This window comes from Thalia democratica, chromosome 9, assembly GCF_965202585.1.
Source record: "Thalia democratica chromosome 9, ktThaDemo2.hap1.1, whole genome shotgun sequence".
NCBI classification, from domain to species: domain Eukaryota; kingdom Metazoa; phylum Chordata; class Thaliacea; order Salpida; family Salpidae; genus Thalia; species Thalia democratica.
This window is the reverse complement of record NC_139173.1, coordinates 8,417,007-8,433,940: the sequence shown is the minus strand read 5'-3', so window position 1 is coordinate 8,433,940 and position 16,934 is coordinate 8,417,007.

Sequence of the window (16,934 nt, the reverse complement as noted above, 5' to 3'; positions counted from 1 at the left end):
ATTAAACAGTTTGAAATTTAGTAAAAATAAAAATTTTCAAATTTGGATACTATTGTAAATCTTAACAGTTATAAACATGTGGTTTCTTTGAAAATTACTTTTACTTCAACATTGTTAACAAAAGTCATTTATAATTGTAGATTTAGCTAGTCCTAGGTGGATCACAAGTTAAAACCATTTTTTTTTCATTGCGTTTGTTATCTTTATTGTAAAGTTTTTTATATTTATAAAAAACAGTCTAGCAAAAATGAACAGACGAAAATTAGATTTTTAAATAAATTAAATTATAAAAGAGATTTAAGTGAACATAGTAATAAATTACTTAAAATTCAATTCAAATTTAAAAAACAGACAATCTATATAGATAATTCTATAAATAAGAAACAAGATTTTTTTGTTTTTTATTAAAATATAAAGGTTGTTTACTATAAAAGTTGTATGTTATAAAAATCAAAAAAACAGAAAAAAGGTTTAAGGAGGCTCAATTTATAGCAACTCTGCCTTTAAAATAAATCAATGTTTGGATAAATTTATAACACAATATTAGAAAAAGCTGAATATTTTCATTCTGCATAAGAATAAAACATAACATTAAAACCACTTTTGTTTATAGTTTTGTTTAAATAAAAATTTAAAACTTTTAAGTCTTTATACAGTTGAAAAATATAAGGTTTGATCATACAAATGACACAGGCAAAAAGCAATTTATATTTACTCAAGTGTGAAATTCATAAAACAAACAAAATTTATACCCTTCAGTGCTCAATTTTCATGACAACTGTTAGCATTTTACCAACTCTAATTACAACTTTCAATAAGAACAAACCCTGGGTCTTAGTCTACCGAAGGCTTGTGGTCTGTTGTTCAAACCGGTGATATTAAACTTTTTATTAATTTGAGCATGTCTCACTGCATAAGAAAGTCCAGGCTTAGGATCTGTAGACTTTTGCTGATGATTTCTTTGAACAGTTATGAAGTTCTTTTTTTTCAAGTAAACATTTAACTTAACTGTAATAACAATATCCACATAATTGGAATCAATATGCTGATAACTTAAGTAGGCATCATCAGCTAATAATCTCAAAAAAAAGTCGTAGGGGAGTCCAACTTATTATTTACAAAAATTTACATAGGCTCTTATTATAAAAGTTTAAAGACAAACTACAAGCAAGTTTTTATAAATAAAAACTTTAATTATTTTGTGAGATTAGAAATTAAAAAAAAAGTTTCCAATACAAACGCATGGACCACAATTTTTTTGGAAGTTTAAAAACTCACTAAATATCTATGTTCTCCTTCATTTTTAAGCTTGAGACCTCTTACTTTCAGTTGCAATTTTTATTTTTCAAAGTTTGAAAAATTGCTGCATGAAACAGTTTAATTATTTTTTATGCACTTACTGTGAAAAGTTAAAGAAGATTAATTAAAAAATTAAGAAGATGATAGATTTTTAGTGAAATAGTCCATTTTTTGTTATGCCCCTTTTATATGGAAGGAGCCGATAAAGCCACCAACTTTGATTGCTAATATCTTGAAAGCCATTTGAGTTTTATTAAACGGTTATAATGTCTGATAGCTCTCATTATATTGTACAAAATAAGATCAACTTAGAAAAATTAAGGTAGACACCCAGAAAATATTACACAATATATTAAAGAAACAACAAAGCACTTAAATAAGAACTATTTTTATATTTAGAATTTAAAACTTAAAAAAAACAGGTTTTACTACAGTATGTTAACTTTTATGTCAGGTGTCTGTAAAACTGCCAAGCTGAGGCCAACTTTGAAAAAGTGTAATTTGCAAGCATGATCTTATTTTTAATGGGTATTGAAAAGTAAACCTTGTAGCTTGCAAACATACTAAATTTGGCCTAAACATAAAGTTTTGGAAACTTTTACTAATTATTCTAGGACTGTTATGAAGAGTAAAAACTAAAACTAAACTGGGACCCTTAAGTATTTTTATTTTTATATTTGGCTCCGACCTCCAAAAGCCTGCTGACTCCTATTTCATGTTTTAATACTATTTATGTAGCTTTGATAAAATCATTTAATTTTATATCCCTAAGTTTTGATTAAAATATGCTATGATTATATTAGGGTGCATCTGTTGCCCAACTCACAAGTTTTTGGATCAAAAATATATCTTCTCCCTCTTTCTTTTAACAATCTTGTTCAAATGTTTACAGTAAGTTCATTAATATTATTCTATTTGAATATTACACACGTAATTATTGATATTAAAATTGTAAACTATATACATTTTTTTAGTAATTCATTGTTCACAGAATTTTTCAAATGGTATATTTTTATCCTTTAATTTTAACAACTAAGAGAAAACTATAAATATGTATTTTCATTATCATTTTTTATAATGCTATAAAAAATACCTTCAGTGTAATAAGCTATAGCCAGTCATAAGATGAAAAATTTTCCTAAAATATATTAAAAATAAACATTGTAAGTTTAACAAAAATAAAATGGTAAAAAGTATTTTTAAAATCAGGGTTGTCACCCTTTGAGTCAAAAACCTATCCTGAGTGACTCTAAACTGGCCTAAGTAATCAAAGTTTGTAAAAATTCATTTTATGTTAAGTAACCTTTTCAAAATAAATAAAAATCAATATTTTGAAGAAAAACATAAACAAAATATCAAAACTTTGAAACTGGAACAACTAAATCTCATTCAAGATGTACAAAAAAATTATAAACTGAGATTTAAAAAAAACATTAAAACTGTCCTGAGTTTTTTATAAAAAAAAACAAACTAGGATGAGTCATCCTAAGTTTTTTTAAACATTTCAAACTAGCTTGAGTTATCCTGTGCTTTTCAAAAATTTTAAGCTGTCTTAAGTTATCTTGAGTATCCTGAGTGTGTGGCAACCAAATAAAAAATAAATAAATAAAAACATTCAAAATCAAATAAGCTCATACTCATTTAAAATATAACAAACAAAATCTGGAAATTCAAGAAAATTTACAAAAATGGATAAAGTTTACATAAAATCAAGAATTACCTCAATGAAACTTTCTTTAAATTGTCTTAAATTGTGCACATTGTGTTTTGGTGATAACTGGCAACATGTAAAAAATATTCAGCTAAAAATTACAAGATTGAACTTTTTGGGTCCCATACAGTTTGCATTGTGTTGGTTTTTAGAAAAGTGGTATTGTATGTATAAATAACATGTTTTTAGCAAAATACATTAAATTGAGATTTTTTGAAGATGGTGTGAAAATATCGTTGTTATTTAACCACATTGTGATTCTTATTATGCAAATTTTGTTTAAATATGGATTTAATAAATATTAATGAAAAGTATTTGTAAAAATGTAATATTAATTAAGGGCAAAAAAGGAGGGGTAGATCACTCTTTTTACAAATTGATCCTGTTTTGTAAAGTTTAAACTAAGCTACAAGTTGCTTTTTTACATATTTAAACTAATTTAAAAGATACAGCCAGTTTAAAACTATACAGTAGTCAGAATGTACAGTAGTCTCTTTATGAGAGGCAGACTAAAAAAGCAAAAAGGACTATTTCACTAAAATCACATATTTTCCTACTCTTTTTGAGATAATTCCTTCCGATTTTTAGGAAATGTTGCAGCAACATTTAGAAAATTATGCTGCAAAAAATTTAAAAAAATATTTAAAAACTTTTGTACCAGTTTTCAATTCATACAAACAATACATGGCAATCAAAAAATATCAATTAGACCTATAACAGGGATAAGTTTAAATTTTTGACATTTAAATTTTTCTTAATTTTCTTTTAATAGCTTTCTATTTAAGTTGTGTGTGCCTTTATTTAAAGTTTAAATTTGTTAATTTTTAAGCAATAAAATAGATATTCTAAGTTTATAATATATATATAATATTTAAACATTGTTTTTTCAAGTCACAGCTCTATTTTATTGTTAATTTTTTTAACCACAGCTTTTTTTCTTTACATCTTGAATGAGATTAGGTTCCATACAAAACAGCAAATATCTTGAAATCACTAAAAATCTATCTCCTCTTACCTACGTTTTTTGAGCGGTTACCTCAAACTTTTAGGAACTGTTTCTTGCAATGTGTAGAAAATTCTGTCAGAACAAAAAGTAAAGTAATTAAAATTAAAATTTTGTAACAAAATAAACTAAAAAAATTGTTTTATTTACTTTAGTGTTTTTGTTTTTAATATTTTAAATTTTGTTTAGACAGAAATTTTTAAAGATTACATGGAACACTTCAATAAGTTTGAGGTAATTATCTCAAAAAAAAAACAGTGGAGAAGATATATTTATAGTGAAATAGTCTTTTATAACCTTTTTAGTTTGCCCTCTTATAAGGAACCTATTGTAGTCTTTTTTTTTGTTTGTTTTAATTACTTTTTGTTTTATTTTAATGATATAAAATCTACAAAAAGCTAAATTTTTGCTGAAACTATTTATAAAAATCTAAGTTAAAAATATTTCAGATTACAATTGCATTTTTTAATATAGAATTAAATATAAAAAATATTTGTCCTTAATGTCAGATACTATTACATATAAACAGTTTTACTGAATTGAATTATTTGTTGTTTATAAAATTATTTAAAATTGTTGAGTTTAATATTCTCATAGAATTTAGTAGTTTAAATTTTAGACTACAAGTCTTTTTGTGCACCCAGGTCCTTTGACCTAAGTGCTTTTTGAGCATACTTTTTTGTTTTGATTTTTATTCAATAACCTTACTTCAGTTAGTATTCAAAGATTAAGCTATTTGTAATTTAAACAGTTTGATGTGATTCTGGGTTAATTTTGGTGGTAGTTATCACATTATGTTTATTGAACAACAAAAAACACCCGAAACAATTGGACCTGGTAGACAAGAAACCTATCAGTAATTGAGTTGTACACCGCTTTGATACAGTTTAAACATGGTTGTATTGTAGTGGTATTTTTTTGTTAAAACTTACTTGGGTAGCTTCATGATTTTCTTTGAACTTTTTATTCTTGGAATTTTAACCTTGGAAGTTCTACAAATGGTGTGCAACCAAGAGTCTTTTATTTTTTTCTTTAAAGGTAGAAAAACATCAAAACTCCCCTTTGCAAAGATAAACGCTTATACTATAAAGGATAGATTTTGTTATTATTTTAACTTGGTTAACTAAAACTTAAATATTAATGGGTAAGTAAAATTATACTTGATGTACTACACTAAATTATACCAGAAAACTTTTATCATTGCAAAGTCTAGAGTTTGTATTTTCTACTAAGAAAAAAAGTGTCTCAACCAGAAACAGGTTTTTAGAGTGTCTTGTAAAATGTGAGTGTAAAAAATTTAAATTTTGAGAATTTTCTCTTCAAACAACTATCTCTTTGAAATCATGTACTAAACTTTATATTTCAAAACTTAACAAATTGGACCTCCTTAAACATCTGTATATATTTAAAATTTTCAAGAACAACTATGTGATGTAAGAAAGAAAAATGTGAACTCTCACAACAAAGGTCAATGGATTGAGATCTTAATTGGCTAAGATTTTTTCTGGCTAAGATTCAAAAAAAGACTGAAAACGTTCTGCTTGAATAACTTCATCGCGGCTAATGTTGGCTAAAGTAAAAACTGGCTAATGTTGGCTAAAGTAAAAACTTGGCTAAGATTTTTTTCTGGCTAAGATTCAAAAAAATTAATAAAAAGCTAAAGTAACAATAAAAAGGCTTACAAACTGATGAAAAAATAAAAGCAAAAAACATAAATAAAAAAACTCAGTTTTAACTAATTTAAAACTCGAACTAAAAAAATTAAATCATAACAATTTAAAAAAAATCTAAACAAAAAAACTTAAGTTTTTAAACCTTATTAAATATAAATACTGTTGATGGTTATTATTTATTAAACTAAAAAAAGCTTTGAGAAAAGTCATATCACTATTGACGATTTTAAAAATAGTAATAATAAAAGTAAAGTATTTTACGAAGTACCTTTTATACATTAAATATCTATTATTAAAACTTCGCGAGTAATTGTTTTAAGAACCTTGTATATTAGGCAATCGAGTCATACACTATTGATGAATTTGAAAATAGTATTAAAAAAAGTAAAGTACTTTACAAAGTACCTCTTATACATGAAAAATCTAATATTAAAACTTCGCGATATCTGTAAAAGTATATGTTTTAGAGCATAAAACTGTTCTTGCATGTAGAGTTTAAAAAGTAAGAACTTTATACAAATTACTATTTTAAGATAATAGAGTTTTTTTTTTCTAAATTTTAAGAGGTTAATTATATCAAAGTAAAAATAATTTGTTTCCATACGCCATTTTTTATAAATTAAGCTACATATACTTGTATCCTTTGTTTGATATAAACGTTTATTACCTAACTTTTATAAGTTAAGGTTTTAAATCTCTTTATATCTTGTATAAGTGAACACATAATTTAGTTTCTAAACAACTTAACAACTATTTTAAGTAAACATTAAAACTTTTGAAAAAATATATATAACTGTTACATAAATTTAAATTACATTATTTAATCAGTACAGCCGTTGACATCCTTAAATTTAAATTCGACGAATTTAATTAAAATTTAATCGCGGGCATATTTTATTTAAAGTATTTTAAAACATTTATAAAGCGATTTTGTAAAATATGTTATTAAAATTACTTTTCTTACATGAATAATCTGCGTTTAAAACTTAGTGCTGTATTAAAAAGAATTTGTTAAAGAACTAAACACTGTCCTTGCCATTATCATAACTTCCACAGTTATACTTGAAATCTTGTTAAACTATGTAAAATCGTTCTTAAATGTTACCTAACTTTACCAAAGAAACAAAATGTTTTCATATGTTGTACTTAAATATAGTTATAGTCTTTTTAAAATTACCTTTTTTACGTGAATGATCTGCTATTAAACTTAGCGCTGTAACAAAAAGCATATATTTAAGAACTTAACACTTTTTTTCTAGGGTTCATAACTTCTATGTTTTTACTTGAAATCTTGTCAAACTTTGTAAAATTAATTTTAAATGTTAACAAAACGACCCATTTAAACAAAATTTGTATATATATTGTACTTAAAAAGTTATAGTCTTTTTAAAATTACCTTTTTTACATGAATGATCTGCTATTAAACTTAGCGCTGTAACAAAAAGCATATATTTAAGAACTTAACACTTTGTTTCTAGGGCTCATAACTTCTATGTTTTTACTTGAAATCTTGTCAAACTTTGTAAAATTGTTTTTAAATGTTAACAAAACGACCCATTTAAACAAAATTTGTATATATATTGTACTTAAAAAGTTATAGTCTTTTTAAAATTACCTTTTTTACGTGAATGATCTGCTATTAAACTTAGCGCTGTAACAAAAAGCATATATTTAAGAACTTAACACTTTGTTTCTAGGGCTCATAACTTCTATGTTTTTACTTGAAATCTTGTCAAACTTTGTAAAATTAATTTTAAATGTTAACAAAACGACCCATTTAAACAAAATTTGTATATATATTGTACTTAAAAAGTTATAGTCTTTTTAAAATTACCTTTTTTACGTGAATGATCTACTATTAAACTTAGCGCTGTAACAAAAAGCATATTTTTAAGAACTTAACACTTTGTTTCTAGGGCTCATAACTTCTATGTTTTTACTTGAAATCTTGTTAAACTTTGTAAAATTGTTTTTAAATGTTAACAAAACGACCCATTTAAACAAAATTTGTATATATATTGTACTTAAAAAGTTATAGTCTTTTTAAAATTACCTTTTTTACGTGAATGATCTGCTATTAAACTTAGCGCTGTAACAAAAAGCATATATTTAAGAACTTAACACTTTGTTTCTAGGGTTCAACTCCCTCAATACAACGATATTTTTAAAATCACCTAACTTTTTAAAATGCAAATAAAATTTACAAACTTAAGTGCTAAGAATCTCAATTAATAATGAAACATATATTGTAACCAGACATGTTAAAAAGCTCTGCATTGTTTACTCGAGCGTGAAATTACTAACTTAAAACAAACCAAAGTTTATACGCTTCATTGCTGAATTACCATAGTAACTATTAGCATTTTACCAACTCTGATTGTAACCTATTTTCTGCCACGAATCCAAGCACTTTCATAGCATTTTTAAATTGAGCTGTCTTTTCTAAAAAATACAAAATGGTTAACTAAAAAATATGTTTAAAGTTAAGTTATATAGATACACAGTAATATATTGTTTGAGCACGCTTTTGATAAACTGCTTCTACAGAAGTGCGTATCTAAGAAAGCTAGTTTAAATAAAATGATCCTGTTGAACTCGAGTATCTTGGTTCAAAATAACATATTCTATGAGAGTTGCGCACCTAAAGTGACGTAATAAAATTAAATAAAATTAAACACGCTTACTTAAGCTTAAAAGGACGATGCAAAAATGTTTGAATATGAACTTTATGACTTCGTAATTTTTGCAAGTTACCATTCGACAAAAAATTTTCATGATGAATGACTTGACTTCGTCTTTTGCACCAATACTTTCGCACTTTCTTTTTATGGAATGCATCACGTGTGAACCACATAAATGAATCGTGTTGTTGATCATTGATTCAAAGAGTTCTTTTTGTTCTCTTTCTTTAAAAGAGTTGTTTTCAAGATGAAAAAACACATATACAAACATATATATATAACATTTAGTATTAGTTGCATAACAAACCTTCATTATCTAAAATATGGTACGCCATATTCAAATATATTCTAAGTCCGGTTTCGTTGTTTACAATTGATGCTGCGTGTAAGATTGGTATTGAGCAGTCACATTCTACACGTCTTATTGAAACTGCTATAAAGGTTTTAAAAACATATAAGCCTTTTTAAAGCGGATGTATAGAAAATATCTAAAATAGAAAAGTTAATTGAAACAAAATTGACACCTGAAGATAATTTTTGCAAATCGCGTTTGATTAGGTTTAACCATTGGCTGTTGTTGTTTTGGTCTAAATGTTGAGAAATCATGCTACTTACGACAAGTCTTGGGAAGTTGTTCGATGTCGATAAACCAACTGTTTATTCATCTTTTCCTACATTTAAGTAAAAAAAATATATAACAAGGAAAATAATTTAGCCTTACAATAAATATTTTACTAACCACTAAATAATGCCACTAAATAAGACAAGTTTTTGTCATCCAGCTTATCGAAAAAGCCCATTGTTGAATCAACATGCAGAACAGAAAAAGGATACTTTTTAAGCTTTTCTTTTGTAAACGCAGATCATTCACGTAAAAAAGGTAATTTTAAAAAGACTATAACTTTTTAAGTACAATATATATACAAATTTTGTTTAAATGGGTCGTTTTGTTAACATTTAAAATTAATTTTACAAAGTTTGACAAGATTTCAAGTAAAAACATAGAAGTTAAGAGCCCTAGAAACAAAGTGTTAAGTTCTTAAATATATGCTTTTTGTTACAGCGCTAAGTTTAATAGCAGATCATTCATGTAAAAAAGGTAATTTTAAAAAGACTATAACTTTTTAAGTACAATATATATACAAATTTTGTTTAAATAGGTCGTTATGTTAACATTTAAAAACAATTTTACAAAGTTTGACAAGATTTCAAGTAAAAACATAGAAGTTATGAGCCCTAGAAACAAAGTGTTAAGTTCTTAAATATATGCTTTTTGTTACAGCGCTAAGTTTAATAGCAGATCATTCATGTAAAAAAGGTAATTTTAAAAAGACTATAACTTTTTAAGTACAACATATATACAAATTTTGTTTGAATGGGTCGTTTTGTTAACATTTAAAAACAATTTTACAAAGTTTGACAAGATTTCAAGTAAAAACATAGAAGTTATGAACCCTAGAAAAAAAGTGTTAAGTTCTTAAATATATGCTTTTTGTTACAGCGCTAAGTTTAATAGCAGATCATTCACGTAAAAAAGGTAATTTTAAAAAGACTATAACTATATTTAAGTACAATATATGAAAACATTTTGTTTCTTTGGTAAAGTTAGGTAACATTTAAGAACGATTTTACATAGTTTAACAAGATTTCAAGTATAACTGTGGAAGATATGATAATGGCAAGGACAGTGTTTAGTTCTTTAACAAATTCTTTTTAATACAGCACTAAGTTTTAAACGCAGATTATTCGTGTAAGAAAAGTAATTTTAATAACATATTTTACAAAATCGCTTTATAAATGTTTTAAAATACTTTAAATAAAATATGCCCGCGATTAAATTTTAATTAAATTCGTCGAATTTAAATTTAAGGATGTCAACGGCTGTACTGATTAAATAATGTAATTTAAATTTATGTAACAGTTATATATATTTTTTCAAAAGTTTTAATGTTTACTTAAAATAGTTGTTAAGTTGTTTAGAAACTAAATTATGTGTTCACTTATACAAGATATAAAGAGATTTAAAATCTTAACTTATAAAAGTTAGGTAATAAACGTTTATATCAAACAAAGGATACAAGTATATTTAGCTTAATTTATAAAAAATGGCGTATGGAAACAAATTATTTTTACTTTGATATAATTAACCTCTTAAAATTTAGAAAAAAAAAACTCTATTATCTTAAAATAGTAATTTGTATAAAGTTCTTACTTTTTAAACTCTACATGCAAGAACAGTTTTATGCTCTAAAACATATACTTTTACAGATATCGCGAAGTTTTAATATTAGATTTTTCATGTATAAGAGGTACTTTGTAAAGTACTTTACTTTTTTTAATACTATTTTCAAATTCATCAATAGTGTATGACTCGATTGCCTAATATACAAGGTTCTTAAAACAATTACTCGCGAAGTTTTAATAATAGATATTTAATGTATAAAAGGTACTTCGTAAAATACTTTACTTTTATTATTACTATTTTTAAAATCGTCAATAGTGATATGACTTTTCTCAAAGCTTTTTTTAGTTTAATAAATAATAACCATCAACAGTATTTATATTTAATAAGGTTTAAAAACTTAAGTTTTTTTGTTTAGATTTTTTTTAAATTGTTATGATTTAATTTTTTTAGTTCGAGTTTTAAATTAGTTAAAACTGAGTTTTTTTATTTATGTTTTTTGCTTTTATTTTTTCATCAGTTTGTAAGCCTTTTTATTGTTACTTTAGCTTTTTATTAATTTTTTTGAATCTTAGCCAGAAAAAAATCTTAGCCAAGTTTTTACTTTAGCCAACATTAGCCAGTTTTTACTTTAGCCAACATTAGCCGCGATGAAGTTATTCAAGCAGAACGTTTTCAGTCTTTTTTTGAATCTTAGCCAGAAAAAACCTTAGCCAATTAAGATCTCAATGGTCAATGGAGGGGTGTGGAGAAAGATATTTCGGTCATCGAGCTGCACACCATTTACTTGTAACATTCTACTTCGAGCTAACTTTAAAACATTAATGAAAAAATAAAAACAAAAATGATGATGTCCTTGACAAGATATCAAATTTTATGTGTGGTGTACGACTCGATAACCGAATGGTTTTTTGTACACCATGTCTTTGAACCATCATTTTTTAATGCTTGTTTTTTTTTTTGTTCAACAAGCAGTTCAATATTCAATCTTATATTTTATTGTAAAACCAAGTACATTGACTATTAAGCACTTGACTGAGTACAAAAAAAAAAGCTTGTAAACGGCTCTCTTTTTAAAAAATAAACATTCAACACTCCAATCACTATTAGAGATCAGGGGTCGACAGCCTTTTAAAAGTAACGTAATAAGCTAGCAATCCTTAAAATAAATATTTGCTTTTTTTGCCCTTGTTTTTACTTTTTAAATGTTTTGCTTATTGGTCTACTTTTAGCAGCTATGTGCCACTTTCTCAGAAAAAGTTGCTTATGGGCAGCACTATATGAAAAAAAGTGTTTCTAAAACTGTAGTTTATTTAAACAATTTTAGTAATCGTTAAAAATATATTATTATAAACTAAAATAAAGTATCTAACAAAAATGCACAAGTATTTACTAGCTGTTAAGTTAAGCTTCTAATTAAAAGGTTTTACCACAAAAACTTTTATCAAATTAATCTCAAAAAAATTTAATTTTCATTGAAAAAACGGTTTTTTGCTTTGCGGGTTGCAGTTTTGCGAGCATATAAAATAATTTTAAGTTATATGCAATATTTGGTGTAGCATTAATATAGTTTTTGCTATTTGTAAAAATATAAACACGATATTTATTTTAAAATATGGTCATAACAATAAAAAAACAATTATAGATTGTGCTTTTATAAGTAATAAATTAAAAAAACATATTTTTGCTATAATTTTCCTAAATTACGAAACAAGTAACAATAGAAAAAACTAAATGTTACAAGCTATATTTAAAAAGATGCTAATACTACAGTTATTATTAATAAATCCTCATGTAAGGGGACACATAAGGATTTGTATTTCAAATTTTGTAGATTTACGAATTGATTTTGTAGTTATTTAAGTTTTAAATAATATTTACACAATTCTGTAAACTTTAAATATTGTTCAAAAATATTTTTTCAGGTATTTTGTTTAAATAGTTTAAAAAAAAAACACTTTCTAAAGCTCCGTCAAATTGAAAAACTAAAGTATATCTATATTAATACTATCGACTTTACCTTCTCCTTCCTAATCTCAAACAGGAGGTTGAAAGGCTATTGAAATTAGAAGAAAAAAGCATAGTTGTCGTGAGACTGGTCAAAGTGGTCAAGTTCCTCTAGTATTGCCTAATAATCCTAAAGCTCAACTACTTAAAAATGATATTCCCGAAAACTTTTCATAGTTCTAGTCCACGTTTGAAACAAGTACAGCCGCTCAGGAAAACGAGCAACAAGATTTAGTTGATCAAGAGATTGAGATATAATTATTTTTTTTTTAATAAGGAGAATTTACTAGGAACAGATTAAAAAACTGAAGTCTTATCTTGATGGAAATAAAACAAAAAAAGATACCCACATCTTCCTAAGTTCGCAAAGAAGTATTTTTTGGCCTCTCCATCTTCTATTTATTCTGGAAGATTGTTTTCTAAAGCTAGTAACTTGTACGAGCAAAAACATAGCCAATTCCTTCCAAAGACTGGCGAATAACTTGTATTTCTTCATTAAGTCTATAAAAAGCTTGAAAAGGTTTCTTTGTAGTTTAATAGCGTGAGTGTGAGAAAATATCTTAAAAATTTACTTTTCTTTGAATATCAAAACAGTTACTAAAGAAAATAATCCTAATTCTTTAGTTAAAACTGTTGTGTATAAAATTTTAATCAAAGCTTATCAAAAAAAAAATTTTTTAAGCATTTTAACATTTAATTTTCTTTTCTATTACACCATTTAAGGTACAAAATTTAACTTTAATTGTATAAATAGCTTGTAATCATATCATAAGGTTTTAAATGAGATTTCGTATAAAAAAAATACTTTTGCCTTGACTGTACGATGTTTTATTTTTTTGTTAGTGTTCAAAAGAATACAGTTTAGAAATATTATTTTGTTTCTTTTTTTATAAGACCTACGATTACATATTTTTTACTAAACTAGTGGACGTGGTATAACAATATTTATTTTTTACAAATTTGTTGTTTATTAACAGTACACAAATATTAAAACTTTTAGGATTAAGATCCAGATCCGGCCGGATCCTAATTAGTACTTTAATTCTAAGCAAACATATCTAAGTTGAATTATAAATAACTTGAAATACAATTTTATTTTTTATCAATTTAAATTCAATTGTTTACATTAATACTGTTTAAGCAAGGAAGTAGGTATTAAAGTTTAATTATTTTCAGAAAAGATTAAAATAATAATACCAATAAGAACTAAACTGGATTAAATCAAGTTTAATTTGTATACACTGATGGTGTAATTGTAAGAAATAGTACTAAGTTTGGTTATGTCGAAAACAGTAAGTTGATTTTTTTCGTATTTTAAAAAATATTTGCAAACAAAAGTTTTAACTAGGTTAAATATTTAAAACTAATAAAGTTTTATAGTTGATTTTTTAAGACCAAACTGACTTAGATTTTTAGAAAAAATAAGTTAATATTTTTATTTAGTACCTACACAATATTCTCATAGACTATAGTACAAAAGTTGGCCGCCTTTTACAAGTTAGTTTTCAGATTTATTTAAAGCTAATTTGCTTTAAATTTTAAATTTTTGGTTAAAAGTGTATGATGAAAACACAATTGTAGTTAAAATTGATAGAATTAATAATTGTAAATAAACACTTCTGTTTACTCTAAGTCAATTTAAAGTTTTAAGTTTAAAAATTTTAATAAAGTTTACAATGATGGTTGTTATGCACAAGTTTGATTTTAATTGAAATTTTTTCTTGTGCCCCAATTTGCTAACCCCTTGTCTAATACAGTCCGTAAAGCTAATAAATTACTGATAAACTTAATTCTGGGTTTATAAATATTTTTACAGTTGTAAGTGCTACTATTACTGAAAAAATTTTAAATGGTTTTAAAAAATTTGAAGAAGAAACTTTTGTTGATAAAATGCGTACAGCTATAACAATACACCATTAAAAACAAACGTTTAAACATTAAGTAAAAAAAAATCTGTGTTTTATTATATAGTCTTACTTTTTTAGTTGGTACAAAATCTTTGGTTAACGATGAAAAATAACTGAAGTTTAATGATCAAGTCGGTAGCTCATCTAATTTCAAAATCTATTATTTCATGTTATAACAAAATAAAAATGAGAATACGTGACGATAGCAGACTGAAGTGAAATTATAAGTTATATAAACATTTTTATTTTTTGATAAGTAATATAAATATTGTTCTTAACAACAAAATGTTATTTAGTTTCGATATAAACCGTTGTAGATAAAAAAAACTTTTTTAAAGGTTTCAAATAACTTGATGGTTTAATGATAACTTAATTAAATACAAAAACTAAATGATCAATAAAAACTGGTTAAAGGACCTCTCGTGTAAAAAATGACTTCTCGCTCATCGAGTCATTTACCTAAGATTCACCAATAATTTTGTTTGCCTACTAATTTATTTTTTATTTCTTTTTAATTTAACTTTTTAACAACAACGTATTATTTAAAGTATATTTTTCAACTTTTTTACATCAGTAGTGTAAAGACTGATTATTATAACTTGAAAATCTACATTATTAATTGAATATTTTATAAAAAAAAACTTTGTATACTTTATTTCTTATAATGTTTCGTTTAAAGACTTAATTATAATAAACTTATATCTGAGGATAAACAAACACAGTTATAAAATTTTTAAAATTTTTATAACAAGGTTGTAAAGCTAAACTGTAATTAAAAAGTTATTTAGTGCTTTTTTTAATCGTAGAACCCATTAAAGCTTAATTATAAAAAGTAAAAAAATAAAAAAGTTTTGATTTATAAATTTATTTCACTATTTCAACAACAATCAAAACAAACTATAAGAATTTTTATTCTACTAAAATGAAGTGAAAAGGTTTTTATGCTGATCAAATTCATAGTTTTGTTTTACTTAGTTTTTCTAATGTTTTAAATAGCAACATAATGGCAAAGTTGCTTGATTTAGAAATTAAAATTGTTTAAAGCTATAGTTTTATCAAAAAACTAAAAATAATTTTGACATAAATTTTTTGAATAATATTTTAACAACAAATTTTGCTTAGTCAACAAGTGTAGTTTAAACTTTTTAAACAAGAAAAATTGGTTACATGACTATTCAAATTCGGACAACTCAAATTCCGACAATTCAAATTCTTAAAAAAATATTAAAAGGACTATATCTCAATAAGTAATATAAATTTGAAAAAATTAAAAAATCCATATGTAGATCTTAATGATATCTAAAGCAATTTTTTTCTTTTTTTCAAAATCTAAAATACTTTTCAAGATATTTCAAAATTACTAAAAATAATTATGTTTTTTACTTTAAATAAGCCATATCTCAATAAATATTTAATGTTTTACAAAAATTAAAAAATGGTCTGTAGATATTAATATGATTTACATATGCATTTTTTATTTAAGTCAGGTACAAATTACTTTTTTATTTTCAATCGTTTTAATCTTTTATTAAGAATTTGAATTGTCGGAATTTGAATTGTCCGAATTTGAATAGTCGTGCACCCGAAAAATTGTACATGATGTGCTCTTTTATTCAAATTTTCTTGGTACGTACTAATATGACTTATGTGTTTATGAAATGTATAACTAACTTTTAACTACAATAGTTGACCAAGTTATTTACCAAAGTTGTTTAAGATTTTTTATTTAGTTGTGCTAGTATACAATTTTTTATTCATGTTCTCCTAGTTTAAAGAGAATTATTTATTTTTTCAAGTTTTCACACAATAAAATGCTTGTAGTTTACATTTTTGTATATATTTTGGTTAGGGGTTAAATATTTAAATAAAAGCTAAAGGTTTAAGCATGACATAATTTTAGCTATTAAAGAAATAAGTTAATTAACTAAAATTTAATAGGCAAAAAAAATTACACTTTTACAAAGTTAATTACTTTTGTTCAACACGTAACTTAATGTTAATCGTTAAACACTGCTCGTCACTAGTCAAGTAGTAGTTATGAGTAGTACTGAATGTTGCGTTTACAAACAACAACTTATATAACTAGTATAAATTAACTTGTAAGTAATATAGTAAGGAGATTACGTTTTAAACCTTTTATCATTTAGTGACTTTTTTTTTGATTTACATGAAAAGCGTCTTGTGTTTAATGAGAACTAAAATTAAGAAATAATTTTTTTGTTATTTATAAGTTTTTTAAAATACAGTTAAATACTTGCTTTATTTTAATGAATTAAGTTTTAATCACATCATTAAAAGCTGTTTACTTTAAGTTAAAAAATAATTCGTAGCTTCACTAATGTCGTACTTTAAATAACTCTTTATACCTTTTGATTTGAAAATTAATCATTGATTAAGGTTTAAGTTAAGTATCTGATAATTAAATCTGTATAAAATTAAATAGAAAGTTGTTGTTTAAAATCATATTGGTT